Genomic DNA, 12,225 nt, shown 5'->3' with positions numbered 1-12,225 from the left:
ATGATAATGTATCTATATAGTCCCAACGAAGCTCAAGGTCTTAATTTAAATGGCGATAAACACTTTCATTTATTTGTAAAACGTATAGTTTTTTTCCCCCATTGAATAGAAACCGTTGCAAAGTATACTGTATTTGGCAATATATAGGACTGCTTAGAAAGAGAGGAAAAGTATGTAATACATTTGGGTCCAAATTATAATGTTGTATCGATGCTCAACGTTCCGAACAGGTTTGACATCTATAAGATTTCAGTACAAGTACCATTATCTGGCGAGATGGTCTTTCTTCCATAGCTACAGCTTTGACGTGTCTCTTCCTGGGCGGTGCCTGTGGAGCCGACGTAGAGTTTTGATTGGTCTTCCGTACAGATGCCGGCAAAGTGGAAACTGGCAAGACGATAGTATTGAACTAACAGGACGGTCAGGTGAGTACTCCCAAGACTGTTCCAACGTGGCTAGTTTTGATAGACTTCCCTACTTTGTGTTCTACCTACTGGTGTACCTAATTCATATCCTGAGCGGCCGTTCCCCGAATAACCTTTGATCTGTTGTATTCTGCTCACGGAATTGTGTTCTAGGTTCTTATGGGCTTTTAATGCTCAGCATGGTGTTTAACACTTAATGAAACACTCACAGACACGCCAGTAGACCCGATTTAGGCGGGACACTCGAGTTTTTTTTTACCCAAAAATGGCTCTATATCAGCTTTCTCCCGCCCGAAATTGCATGTCCTTTAATCTAAAGTCAATGTGGAAAATACAGATCCCGTATTTCTTTTTCGAAATCTCACAATTTTGAATATCAAAATGTTGGCATGTCCTCCTGGAAAACAGTGTCTTATTTATTTATTTAAAAGATTTTTTATAGCGCTGCAGGACCCTAGAGTATCTACTTATACATGATATTGGCGACAATGATAAGTGTGGCAGTGAATGTGCTGTGGGTTACTTGATTACAAAGAGGCTGCGTTGTTAAAACGTGTTACGGGGTTAAGGCGCCAGCTGCAAAGTTCTATGTGGGCTCATTGTTGTAACGAACACCCCCTTGACGCTTCCAGTTCTTGTAAACTTCTTTATTATTAGGCAGCTCTTCGATTGGTGGTGCTCCTCTCACTAGTCAGCGACAACTCCCAATACTCATGGGTTCTGAGCAAAGCACCACGACAACAGAACAGTCATGGCTCAATATTCCAAAACCTATTACCATTGTATTGAACATTAGGGAAGATAACCCATTTCCCTTTCTTCACACGTAAAAGAAAACTATGTTAAAAACATGCATATACTTCAACATAACATTAAAAGATATTGTTGCGAAGATGAAAGATATGTAGGACAGGTGATGTAGAACAGGATCACAGCTTTATTCACAAGATCACTTCTTGGTTACAGGTTACAAGATGTTAGGTAGATCCTTTAAAGTGCCCCACCAGGAGCAGCCTCCTTGCTGCTCAGCCCATTCACACCAACTGATTCTCCCTTCCAATACAAACACACTCAACATTCTATCTGACTTCATCATAGGCTGAGCAGCAAGGCAGAGAACTACTGTAGGGAGAGTGCATTGAGTAAATAGTACATTACAACAGATATAAATAAAGGTTGCAAGCAAAATCTAGATAAAGGTACATAGAAGATGCTATAATAAATATAATAATTTCTTTATTTAGATATATAAAAACATATCTTTAAAATATTCTTCCAATATATTAAATACAATTTTACAGATTAAAAGAGTAGAAAAAGCAAAATAAAATTTGGCCTTTCTTATCAGTGCTTACTGCGACGTATCAATTTAAAAATTAACACTCCCCGGGCAAAGCAGATGAAGTTAAAATACATATCATTCTACACAGTTATCAGCGGAGCCTTAGCCGTTTCCAATTTTTCTAAAATACTGTAAACTTGCTGAACGAATTTGGCCAATTTTATATTTGAAACAGTGTTCTCTAAAGACAGAGCAGCAATAAGGGCGTGCCTACAAGTCCGGACTCCCAGCCTGTTCCATTCTGGCCTGAGTAGGCGTCTGCGTTGAAGAATAAAGAGAGGGCATATACAAAGCACGTGCAGAATGGTTTCATTTGCTGCCCCACACCCTCTGCACATTAGATCGGCCCTTTTTCGACGCCATACTGGGAGATTTTGAAGGAAACGCCAGTCTCCCAATCTAAGGGCGATCAGGCATCGCTTTAGATAATGAGAAAATGTTGCCGAAAGGTAGTTGGCCGGGGATAGTCGTTTATAAGAGTTGGCTAATAGACTATAATAAAAACGTTATCTATAAAGAATATAATAATGTAATTCAAATTCTCTTGTGCACCTTTGATACAGAAAACGCAAAGTTACTAATTCTCATACATCTTTAAAGCAAGAGCACATCATGTAAATAAATTATTCAACCACAAACTCCTGGAAGTAATTTGGTGGCCTCCTAATTTTCAGGGACTCTGAGAACATGGTATTTCGATGACATTTTAACCATACACTCGGTTACTTCCTAAATTGTCTCCAACTGGACCTACAGCTCTCATTCCACAATTTGTATGTGAATCACCCAACAACTAACGATCCTGCACTAATTAATAACCTCTACAAGCATCTCCCATCATCTGTCCTCTCTGGTATTTGTCAATAGTACAACATTTTGCCACCCTGTGGAGATTCCACCGATCTCCAGTAGTCAGCACTACATGCCATTTTTGTACTTGACATGGGCCATAAAACTTGCTCAACCCACTACTGATAAGCCTTGACATTACTTTGACCCAATCTTCTTAATTGATTATTAGTTTATCCTTAACCACATCAGACTTACTGGGAATATCAACCCAACTCTTAGTTGTCCCACCTTTCCCATCAACCAGTTCTCTTATTCTAAATGGAATCAGCTTAGCTGTGAGATTCCTCCCTCTCATTGCAGAAAGGGGCACCCCCTTGGTGGTAGCATTCTCTGTGGTACAATAAGCCCATACTAAAGCAGAAATCACCTCCTCTCTGTCCAAATTATTGACCAAGTGCTGTGTGCGAGTATTTTAATACCACAGATACCCACAAATTCTCTAATCTCTCGAGAAGTCAGTAGAGTTCCATTGTCCGTTATAAGAATGTCAGGAAGCCTTCTCCTCTGAATATTTTTTAATATTGGCTAAGCTTTCTGCATCTTGTCATGGCTTTGCCTACATCTGGGAAGTATGTACAAGGGTGTCCAAGAAGTAGCTCAGGCAGGGGTGTGGAATTTAATAACTTGTCCATGGGGCAGGTTGCTTCATAAATCTACTTGTCCTGTAACAAAATCCACTTGTCCCTTTTGTGCCATGTAATACAGTTACAAATTATGGCAGCAATCTCATTATATAGGAGCGCCGAATGAGCCTCTCTGATTATGCCAGGGCTCCTTCCATAGTATGGTTTGAATACTAGCAATTCCCTTATGCTACCACATTTCCGCAGATCTACATACTGGCGCTGAAGGTACTGTTAAGCAACAGTTCCAGGGTTGGGATGCCCTTTTAAGTCTATGCAAACCTACTAACTTGCATGTTTTAAGGGTTTTCACCAACTTTTCTCCAATCTTTTCCCATACTAAGAAAGGTTGGAAATGTACTCCTGACAATGGCAGACATAAAATTTCTTCCAGGATTGGGGAAAAGTGGTCGGAGGGAGATTGAACTGGCAAACACTCATAATTTCGCATGAGCAAATCTACACCTGCATATTTGCTCATGCTAAAATGCAGTTCACAAATATTTTCTAGGACTACTAATTCTTGGCCTACTTCTGTAAAGTCTAGTGAATTCACAAAAATCTGTCTGCACCTAATGCAAGAACATGAGTGCACTTTTGAGACTTTATTTAATAATTGGGCCCACAGCTTCACTGTGATTGACAGTTCTGTTCTTTCACAAGGAGAATAATCGACACTGTCGTTTTGTTCAGTGCCAGTAACCACTGTGGCACGTGTGCTTTTTGAGACCAAAACAATTTTTGCTTTTGCCAATGTTTGTAATAACGATGAGGGCACGGAAGCTCCCACACCAATAAGGTTTTACAAAAACCATGCCAAAACAAATCACGCCTTGACAAAAACAAAAAGGCTGACCAACAATTTCAAACCTATTGGCTTTATCAATGCTGATTTATTTTCATGTTTCCCATAATCTTATTAAGACTGGTTACACTGATTTTCCATTATGAATATTTTGGGGAAACACTAGCATAGATCAACACATTTTACTAAATGATGCTGCAAAAAAATGGTACCTAAATTGTAAGTAGTTTAGCATATTTTATTTTGAAAGCAAAGAATCATCAATCTTGATTTCAAGCTTCTGTATATATTTGCATCAAATCCGAGAGCATTCTGGGAGCAGTAGACATAGCCTAATATTGCTAAACATTGAAAACGTGTGTACACATTTTAATACTGGAACCACTGTCATTAGTACAGTCAAAGCTTACAACATGTACTTCGGTCGCTCACCCTAATAATAAATGTTTTGCGTTAACGAACCATAAATACAAGTTTGAACAGCATTAGTACACTGACACAAATATTACCTTAACTGCAGGCCGTGCCTTTCCCTGATCCATAATGTGTTACTGTAAACTGGCAGTCAAAGGGTATGTGCTGTAGGGGGTTGGGCCTACTTGTCCCAAGGACAAAATACACATGAAAACTTGTTGCCCTTGACCCCAAACAATATGTCCTGGGCGTCAGGCTATAGGAATTCCACATCCCTGTCAGGAGCTACTTGCTAGCTCATCTGTACCCTGGAAGTAGATATAAAGTGCCCAGAAAAGAACTTTATTCTGAGCATCTGCTCTAGCCGTATAAAAGGTCACTTTGTACAATATTTTCTTTGAATGAGTTCAATTTCAAAAAGCTTTATTCGGTGTGTAATAACAACCATATAAGCATACATAAAACATAAATTACAACTTCTGTTTCATACTATAACAATAAGCTTGGCAGAGGAGCTAAAAACAAGTGCAAAATAGCAAGATAACAATATTCAATGTGTGCAAGTAACGCAATAAAGTGGCTTGTGCTTACAGTATACAATATACATAACCGACAAGAATCGCCTTTACGTATTTGAGCCTAATCAGAATATCAGACTTGCACAATGAAACCTATAGTTATTATAGGATATCAGACTGGTATAACCACAAGTAGCAGATGTTAACCTATAAATCATGTGCAAATTACGCTAAAGTGTCATATATAAAGTGACTAGTGCGTACAGCTTACGATTGCCGTTAGTGGATTTATATATGTGTGCCAAACGCGTTACAAGATTCCACGTACCAACTCAGTTTCTTTCAATGCAGTTTAAGTATAAGGTGCGGGGTATCTTAAATGGGCTTCCAATACATATACATTTTAGGGTACAACTGATTTCCTGGCAGCAATACTTTTTAGAATATAAGATGCCACAAAAAAACAAACATCCGAACTTTCCAGTGAGGATATTAACCTCAGAGCATTTTTGGTAGATCGAACCTGATATTTTAAAAACAGCGGCTTCAGATAATATTTCCTTAAAAAATAATAAAATTTACAGAACAATAAAAAATGACAGGAACTTTGCGTTGACATATTGTCACATGGACAAGGTTAACTAGTGCTTCTCTTCATGACCGGAAATGCCACTAGGTGATGTGCAATCCTTTACTTTAAGCGTGTTAAAACAAAACGGTGGGAAGATATAGTTACTTCGTCCAGGTATGGCTGGAAGCCTGTTGTGAGATTTAATTGTTCATAAAATACAACAGTAGGATATGACCTAATTAACCCTATCGCTGCTGCCATCTGCCGTTGCGCGACCTACCTCCCTGGTGCTGCGCACGTCCAACGACCGACGCGGCTGCACCCGTTTCTTCGAACGTTCAGCACTGGCGCTGAACGTTCGAAGCAGTAAACAGGTTAAACTCCCTCTTATCTAATTTTTGTGGGCCAGAAATGCTTCCTTAAGGTCTATTTAGGTCTCGCACCTGCGATACAGGGCGAAGCCCTGTCGCAGCACGAGACTATTGTTGGCGGCTCTGCTTACAAAGGCCAAGAGGGAGACAAAAGATGGGCACGCGCAGCATGCCGGAATCGGATCAGGTCGCGCGTGTGAACACGCCCTCCAATTCCGGCATGGCATGCTGTTGACACTCACAATGGATCAGGATACACACACACACACACGCACAGACAGACACACACTCACACACACTCACACACACTCACACACACTCACACACACTCACACACACTCACACACACTCACACACACTCACACACACTCACACACACTCACACACACTCACACACACTCACACACACTCACACACACTCACACACACTCACACACACTCACACACACTCACACACACTCACACACTCACACACTCACACACTCACACACTCACACACTCACACACTCACACACTCACACACTCACACACTCACACACTCACACACACACGTACAGACAGACACACGCACACTCGCCCGCACACACATACGTGCACACACACACACACACGTGCAGACAGACACACGCACACACACGCACACCCTCGCACACCCTACCCCCCCACTCACCAGGCTCTTTCCGCTACGGGCTCCGTCAAATCACCTGGCACACGCTCTCTGCGAGAGGGCTCCATGCCTCCATCACACAGGCTACAACATGCGGGGCTCCCTCTGTTCACGGAGCCCCGGACACTGCAGCGCGCTCCATGCCCCAGGCAAAGTTGGCCGCACGCATGCGCAGTGCGTAAGGACTGCGTGTGTGTTCCTGTGAGGTCGCGTGCTTTCGGTTTCACTTCAGCTAAACCCGTCTGCTGGTCCTGCCTCTAAGGAACACTCATCTCCACCATCAGTGCTCCAAGCTTCTCAACACGACCCATAAGTTTGTTTTTATCATCACCACTTCTTGAATATCTGCTGTTTCTGGGGAAAGGCCTGCTAAGAGAGGAGGGGTACCTGGTACGACTTGGTGGGCGTCCCTTGCGTTTTCCATCTTCGCCTCCCCAGAAAATCTTGTGTCTCGGGACATACGTCCTGCAATATTCTACACCCCAAGCTGCGGCCAAGGTCTCTTTCTCTAGAACAGAGCAATGACGCTCAACACCAGTCAAGGTGTGCGGCGCAAAAGCTACAGTTTTCTCAGAAGGTCCCACCTTTTCAACAACACTGCACCAATGCAAGTGTCACTGGCATCCACAGTTACAATGGTGTTCCATTTGATGTCAGAGTGCAAAAATACTCTCATCACACATTTCTTCTTTTATGTTTTCAAAACCTTTTTGTTGGTCAGTTCCCCAAGCAAAATGTGTTTCCTTTCTCATGGGAACATTCAAATACTGTTTTGCTAGCTAAGTTTTTTTTTTTCTTTTTTTACAAATATCGAGTACTCCTCAATTAGACCAAGATACGACCATAACTGGTCTTATTGTGAGAAACTGGTGCTAATCGTATTGATTCAAATAAGTCATTTTCTTTGGTTTCACTCCTTCCAGACACTGTGTTTTCTAAATACTCGACCTCTGTGACTAGGAAAGCATATTTCTCTCTGCATATTGTTAAGACCAACTCTACAAGACTGGCTAATGTATCCTACAAAGCTTTGTTCAAACAATCAAGGTTCTTATATAGCACAACTACTCACCTATGAGGGTCTCAAGGCACTGAAATGGGGGAATAGGGAGGGGGAGGGATCTGCAGTTTAGTCAAAGAGCTAGGTCTTGAGGTCCTTTCAGAATTGTGGCAGTAATGGTGATTGCCTGAGGTGCAGAGACAGGGAGTTCCAGGTCTTCTCAGCGATGTAGGAAAAGGATCTTCTTCCAGCCGTGGTGTTGCAGATCTGTGGGATGGTGCCCAGGGCCAGTTGAGTGGAGATATCTGTTGGGAGTGTAGAAGAAGAATTGGTGGTTGAGGTATGCAGGTCCGGTGTTGAGGAGGGCTTTGTAGGCGTTTGTTATGACTGCTTAAACTATCGCCAAACACTAACATATCTTGAAAATAGATTACGTTATTTAAACCCTTGAATACTTCACTCACCATCCTCTGGAAGACATTCGCCGCACATGTCAACCCATATGGCATTGCAGTGAAATGGAAAGAGCCTTCCATGGTAATTAAAGCAGTCAAGGGCTTAGAAGAATCATGAAGACAAATTTGATGGTACGCATACCACTGGTCTAATTTATAAAAGTATTTTCCTCCTTACAACAATAAGATTAGATCGTTGATTTTAGGTGGATGGAAAGTATCTGAAACAATATTCTGGTTTAGGCTCTACACAAAGACGCAATTTGCTGTCTGCTTTCTCAGTGATAACCACTGGAGAGATCACGCAGATGCCTCAACAGGTTCAATGATTCCACTGCTCCCCATCTAACTTTTTTTTTTTTTGCACTTCATCTCTCACCATAATTAGAATCCTCCTAACCTTATGCTGCACTGGTATGGCCCCTTGCTTGAGCTTTATTTTATTCACATATCCTGTTAAGTTTCCTAACTCTTCACTAAACATTTCCTTAAAACCTTCCAGTATGTCTTCCTCTGTTAAATCATTTACTACCATTATATGTACTGCTACATGGGGATCAATGTTTATGTTAAGGTCATACTGGTGGAACCAACCTAATATGGGTGGCCTGACTCCGCCACATAAACTTTGCCTTTAACAGCCTTGTTTTTAAACCGAATGTCTGTATTCACCTATCCTAAAATATTTATCCGTCCACCTTGATATCCTCCTAGATTGATATCTTTTGGTAACAATCTTACATTGAGCCACTTTTTCTGGAGCACACTTTTGGGTAAAATAGTATATAATGATCCGGATTCCTCCATTAATTCCATGTTCCTGAACCTAATGATACATTCTGCCTTGGTCCTATTCCTCCTGTCCTCACTGTCTGACTCCCCAGCAAACAAAACAACTTCCGTGCATTTGTCTTCCTCATCTGATGTACCAACAAATAGCACTCTATCTGGCTAGATTACATTATCTTCCCTACAGATGCTAGCAAAAAGCCCTTTGCAGCCTCAACGTCAGCACTCCTTTCCAGGAGCCCAACACATTTTTGACTCTGAGGTATGGTAATCACTCCCATAATTGGTACCTACCCGTTGCCCTGATTTATTGCCAAAGTGTTTATTTCCTGGAAAATTATTTCTTCCCTGTGGATTCCATTTGGACATCACTTCTACTTCTTCATCCACTTTGTCTACAGCTGATGTTTTGCTCTCTCCCTTAATGTCTCCTTTACTGTCTCTACGATACATCTCCTTCGTACTGTACTCCAATTACTCTACTATTTTCGCAGTCTCAATTGCATCCTTCAGAGATGGATCCTTGGCAGCTCATAAATGCTCCTGTGTTTTCCTACTTCTACATTGAACAATCAGGTGATCTGTTATCATTTCACCAGCCAATGCTCCAAACCTACACTTAAGGAATAGTTCACATAGCCTAGTAAGGAAGTTATGTATAGGTTCTTCAAACGTCAGAGGTTGAGTATAATATGTATACCTTCTCATCACCATATTGGTATCCTTTGAAAACCTTATTTCTAGTCTATTCCGGGCTCTTATAAACACATTCTCTGTAGGTTGCCCCTTAGTATCCATTGCGACAGGAAGCTACTTGAATAAATGTTGTCCCTCCTTTGCTAGGCTAATCCGAAGGATCGTTATTTTCCTACTAGAACTAGATTCTTGTGCATCTAGTTCCTCCAAATAATTGTCATATACATCCACCCAATCATCCCATTCAACGGATGGGATCCCTGGTTCAGACAAAAAACGTGGTGGTGTAATTGCAGTGACATCCATTCTTTAAGTCTCGCTTTCAAAACCAATGCACACAAAAATACTGCCACCAATATTTTTTAAGTGTTCTGTATATGTGTACGAGTTACTATGCACTTGTACACATTTCTCTATCGAGACCTCTTCAGGGCTTAGAATTCAATACTTGTGGTACAATTATGCGCCACAAACAAAAAGAAAGTTCAGTGACACAAATAAATATAGTGTCAAGAGTAATCTGAATTGGATGTGCGGGAAAGAAACAACAAGGGTAGGCAGGTTGGCCAGCAGCAATCAAAGACGTCTGTGTTCGAAAGTTGTAAGCCTTACAACCGCCACTGTTGTCATTTATATCCCATTCACTCACTTTTAAAATAGCGATAGTTTCTCTATTCACAGTCCCATTTTTATTTCACTTGCCTCCTAACGCTCCTATACTTTAAATTTCTCCGTGTGCAGTCCGAGTATTGACACCCCGGAACTTAACAGCGACGGAAGACGGTTTCACCACACAGAGTGTCATATTACAATTGGCTAGGTAAGCTACATGCTTTACCTACAGCGTGTCTACTGTATCTTGATGCTTAACCAGCACTCGTTGACGAATGTCTGTTGTTTTTCACAATCCTTTGTTTTGCTGGAGCTGCTACGACGACTAACTTTTTTGTAGACTTGTGACATCACTTAGGTAGGTTCCTGGCTTGTCACACAATGTACGTTAACCACCAGCGCGTTTGAATAGACACCACTGGCACGTTATTACTGTGAATATGGCAATAATAACGCATCAGTCTCACCTTTTCAAGCACAAAATGTTCTGTTTATATTTAACATACAGTCACACATTTGATTTTCCTTCTGCCTTTAATCACATCGGGGACAAAGATCGTGCACTTTGTTAGTTCTTTTAAATATCGCACTTCCGGCGTTATCTTTGCGGACACCATTCGTATTTAGGGGCGTGTTGCAGCTCCACGAATTGCTCCGCTAATGGCGGCACTCCTTGCACAACCATCACTAGTTAAATCACTTGCACTTATTGTCCCCCTACCTATTCACTACAACTTTCCATAAACGAGTCACACGTATCCGTTGGATGACCCACCACATACCCCTCTTTGAAATCAGACATTTGAATATGACGGAAGGCTCCAAGTCCTTGAATTTAGTTTTTTTTTATTTCAGGAAAACATTCCCCTGATGAAGGGTTTTCGAACCGAAATGCATTGGGATGATTGAAATGTCACGTATGATAAATTTAACATTATGAAGCATTTTGAAAGAATTATATGATTTACATTTACATGTGAAAATCAACATTGTGATCCTTAAGCATTAAATAAAAAGAGGACCGAAATTCCTTTGGAAAAAGTGAAAGAACATTTGTGGAGTTTATTTGTACTTGTGATTAAGGGTTGTTTCAACCCTGAGGAGTGCAACGGGGGACAATAAGGAAGACACACCTAGTGCTTTATATACAGTAGCTGTAGACTAGACAGTTTATAAAATGAATTTACCTCAATGACTCGGCGCATCACATACTGGCCAGACCATCCAACTCTTAATTTATTTAGTTAATTAATTAATCCAATGTAATCAGATCCACACAATGATTCAGTCAGGACTCTCACAATGCGCATTTTGAACTTGCTTTAGTTTAGGCAGCGGCTCATGCCGGTGGGTGGGACACTGATTGGGGAGGAGGTTGGATTTGGGTCTGCAGGGGAAGCAGTGTGCGTAGATTTTTTACAAGATGCCGCTCCCTGCGACCCGCACGCACCGCGCCACGAGTAGTCAGCGGTTGAGGTTTTTAGCCCAGCCCCAACATGGAGTGCAGGCAGCAGCAGCAGTCCTAGGCCGCCTATCGAATAAAGGCTTCCAGTGCCCGGCCACCCACCACTACCAGTAACTGTATGTAGCAGCCATAAGCCACTACCAACTCTGCTAGTTTTTTCCTTTAGCGTGGTGGGTCATGGGTGGCGTGAAGTGACGGTCACCAGCGCGGTATCTTCGGCTCCAGCTCAGCACAGCTCCACATAATGTATGGCTGGGTTATGTTAAAGGCCCTGAACATGCTCCTGCCCTTCTTCCAGCCTGTCCTGGCCTGGGCCGGGAAGTGGCATTTTACTTGCACATGGTCAGGTGCCCCAGGCCCGGCGCCGGAGGCATGATTGCTCAGGGCTGGCTTTGGACAGATCACTTCATACCCATGAAGCGAACTATGAAGTGATCACTTGAGTGACGAGTCCAAGGCCTTCTTGGAAAAGAAGGAAGAAGAAAAAACAGAAAGACAGTGACAAAGGGAGAAAAAGGAAGAAGAATGTGAAAGAGTGAGGTAAAGGGGCGGGGTTCTGGTGGTGAATGAGAGAGGCATGAGGTGGAATCAAGACAACGCAGCCATAGTATTCACCACCT

At 41.9% G+C, this 12,225-nt stretch overlaps 1 protein-coding gene across 2 annotated transcripts in view; it reads left to right on the top strand.

The window, feature by feature from the left end:
* Positions 1 to 335: 335 nt before the first annotated feature.
* Positions 336 to 12,225, top strand: part of RECQL (RecQ like helicase) — a 290,431-nt gene continuing 278,541 nt past the window's right edge. For both annotated transcript variants that reach the window (XM_078674068.1, XM_078674065.1), the window contains exon 1: positions 336 to 425. The gene's annotated coding sequence lies outside the window, so the exon portion shown is untranslated. The remainder of the gene's footprint in view (positions 426 to 12,225) is intronic.

Source organism: Lissotriton helveticus, chromosome 1_1, assembly GCF_964261635.1.
Source record: "Lissotriton helveticus chromosome 1_1, aLisHel1.1, whole genome shotgun sequence".
Classification (NCBI taxonomy): Eukaryota; Metazoa; Chordata; class Amphibia; order Caudata; family Salamandridae; genus Lissotriton; species Lissotriton helveticus.
Note: the sequence above shows the minus strand (reverse complement) of the source record. Positions and strands in the feature narration are given on the sequence as shown.